This window comes from Arachis hypogaea, chromosome 15 (genome assembly GCF_003086295.3).
Source record: "Arachis hypogaea cultivar Tifrunner chromosome 15, arahy.Tifrunner.gnm2.J5K5, whole genome shotgun sequence".
Lineage (NCBI taxonomy): Eukaryota > Viridiplantae > Streptophyta > Magnoliopsida > Fabales > Fabaceae > Arachis > Arachis hypogaea.
In genome coordinates this window covers 62,215,875-62,218,432 of record NC_092050.1, presented here as the reverse complement: position 1 = coordinate 62,218,432, position 2,558 = coordinate 62,215,875, and the positions used below count along the sequence as shown (strand labels likewise).

General features: G+C 40.0%; 1 non-coding gene across 1 annotated transcript; it reads left to right on the top strand.

Annotated features, from left to right (window-relative positions):
- The first annotated feature begins 1,487 nt into the window (after positions 1–1,487).
- On the top strand, positions 1,488–1,594 carry LOC112753827 (small nucleolar RNA R71). Its single transcript, XR_003178192.1, has one exon. It is a non-coding gene; the product is annotated as a small nucleolar RNA R71 (small nucleolar RNA).
- Positions 1,595–2,558: the final 964 nt, after the last annotated feature.

The following is a 2,558-nucleotide window of genomic DNA, read 5'->3' as shown; positions in this document are numbered from 1 at the left end:
TCCATGTCCAGAACAACAAAGTCTGTGGGGAGAAAGTAGTTTCTCACTTTCACCAACACATTTTACACTATTCCTTCAGCCTACTTCTGAGTTTTATCAGCCAATTGTATGATTACATCAGTGGATTTCATCTCATTGATTTGCAACTTCTTCATAAGAGATAGAGGCATCACATTTATGCTAGCTCCCAGATTACAAAACCCGTTGTCAATTTTTGTTTCTCCTATGGCACAGGGAATATGAAAGCTCCCTGGATCATTTTTCTTCAGGAGTACATCCTTCTTGATGAGGGCACTACATTCTTTGTTCATTGCCACTGTTTGTCCCCCTTTTAAGGTTCCTTTCTTGTTTAGTAGCTCTTTCATGCATTTGATGTAAGTTGGCATCTGTTGGAGAGTTTTGATAAAGGGAATGTTGACACTGAGAGATGCAAACAGATCTAGGAATCTTGAATATGATCTTTCTTTCTCACCTATCATGAGTCTCTGAGGAAATGGTGCCCTTGGCACATATGGTTTCGAAATTTCCCCGTTGGTTGATTCTTTCCTTTGTACAGATCCAATTTCTTGTTACTTTTTCTTCAATTTACCCTGGGAACTTCCTTGGCTGTGTTTTGTTGGCTTACTGGTATCTTCTTCCAGGATTTCTTCATTTGCAAGAGTAACTGCCTTACACTCTTCCCATCTCACCTTTTTTATTTCCCCTCTTGGATTTTTCTCAGTGTCACTTGGGAAACTACCAGAGGACTTTGGAATCTGTTGTGAAAGATGATCTTGAGATTCAAGATTCTTAATAACCTCTCCTCGGCTTTTTATACTCCCTCTCACTTCTTCCTTGAATTTCTTTATATCTTCAAATTCCTTGCCAAGGGTTGCAAGCATAGCTTCAATCCTGGCCATTTTGTCATTATCATGTGGTGGTGGTTGTGGATAAGTGTTTTGTGTGGTATGGTATGGTCTTTGGTTGGAATTTTAGTGAGTGGAGTTGTTATATTGGGTTGGATTGCGTGGTCTGTGGTCTTGGCTTTGGCTTTGTTGGTTCCCCCACCCAAAGTTTGGGTGGTTCTTCCAACCAGGATTATAGGTTTTAGAGTATGGATCATTAGTTTGCCTAGATGAATTTCCAAGGTAATTAGCTTCCTCCTAGTTAACTCCTTCTTCTATTTCCAGATCTCCTTGAGGTGATGGTTGAGTGTGGATAGCTGCAGCCTGATTCTTCTTTATTTGCTTGGTCAATTCAGCCAGCTGCTTAGTAATCATCTTGTTCTGGGCCAGCAGTGCATCCATTTGGTTTAATTCCAAGACTCCCCTGTTGTTGCTCCTATCTGAGGCATAGAAATACTCATTGTCGGCCACTGTCTCTATCACATCAATGGCTTCTTCAATGGTCTTTTTCTTGTTTAGGGAACCTCCAGATGAGTGGTCTACAGCTTTCTTTGATTCACAATTCAGCCCTTCATAGAAGATATGAAGTTGCACCCCCTTATTAAACATATCAGGGGGCATTTCCTCGTCAAATTCTTGAATCTCTCCCATGCTTCATAAATAGTCTCACCATCTTGCTGTCTGAATGTCTGCACTTCAGTTCTCAGCCTGTTGACTTTTTGTGGAGGGTAGAACCTTGTTAAGAATCTATTTACCACATCCTCCTAGGTTATCAAGCTTTCCTTGGGAAATGATTCCAGCCATTTTATGCTTTGTCCCTCAAAGAAAATGGAAACAGTAGCAATCTATAGGTGTTAGGGTAAACACCATTAGATTTAACCGTGTCACATATCCTTTGGAATTTAGTGAGGTGCTCATTAGGGTCCTCTTGAGCACTTCCTCCATAAGAACAGTTGTTTTGTACAAGAGTTATGAGCTGAGGCTTCAATTCGAAGTTATTAGCATGGATAGTTGGCTTTTGAATGCTGCTACCACAGTTTCCTGGGTTTGGGTTGATGTATGAGCCTAAAACTCTCCTCTCTTGTCCAGCAGGGTTAGCTCCACCTCTTCTAGCATGGTTGTTCACCTTTCCTTCATGATGGTTTTTCATATCATCCTCCATGGTTATATCCAAATCTTCCTCCTCTTCTTCTGCACCAACAACCCTCTTTCCTCTTGCTTCCCTCCTTAATCTCAGGAAGGTTCTTTCCGGTTCACTATCAAATGAGGTTGAGGCCTCTCATCTACCTGTCATATAATGAACAAGTACAAGAAACAGCAAATGCAGAGTCTACTAAAATAGAGTATAGTTAGCTTGGTTAGAGCAATTTATCAAACGGTTAATGGGTTAGCTTGCTAGAAAGTAAAGCAGTAAAGTAAATTAAAGAAAAACAACTAAAAATTGCAGAGAACAAAAATAAACAACTGAAATTAAAAGTTAATTAATTAAAAGAAAAGAAAAGTGCTCAATATAGTTATCCTCTAATTTAGTAATTGTCAATACAAAACCAATCCCCGGCAACGGCGCCATAAACTTGATACGCAGAAATTTGCCTCTCAACAATTTTTCTACTGGCAAGTGTACCGGATTGTCGTCAAGTAAAACTCACTGTAGAGTGAGGTCGAATCCCACAG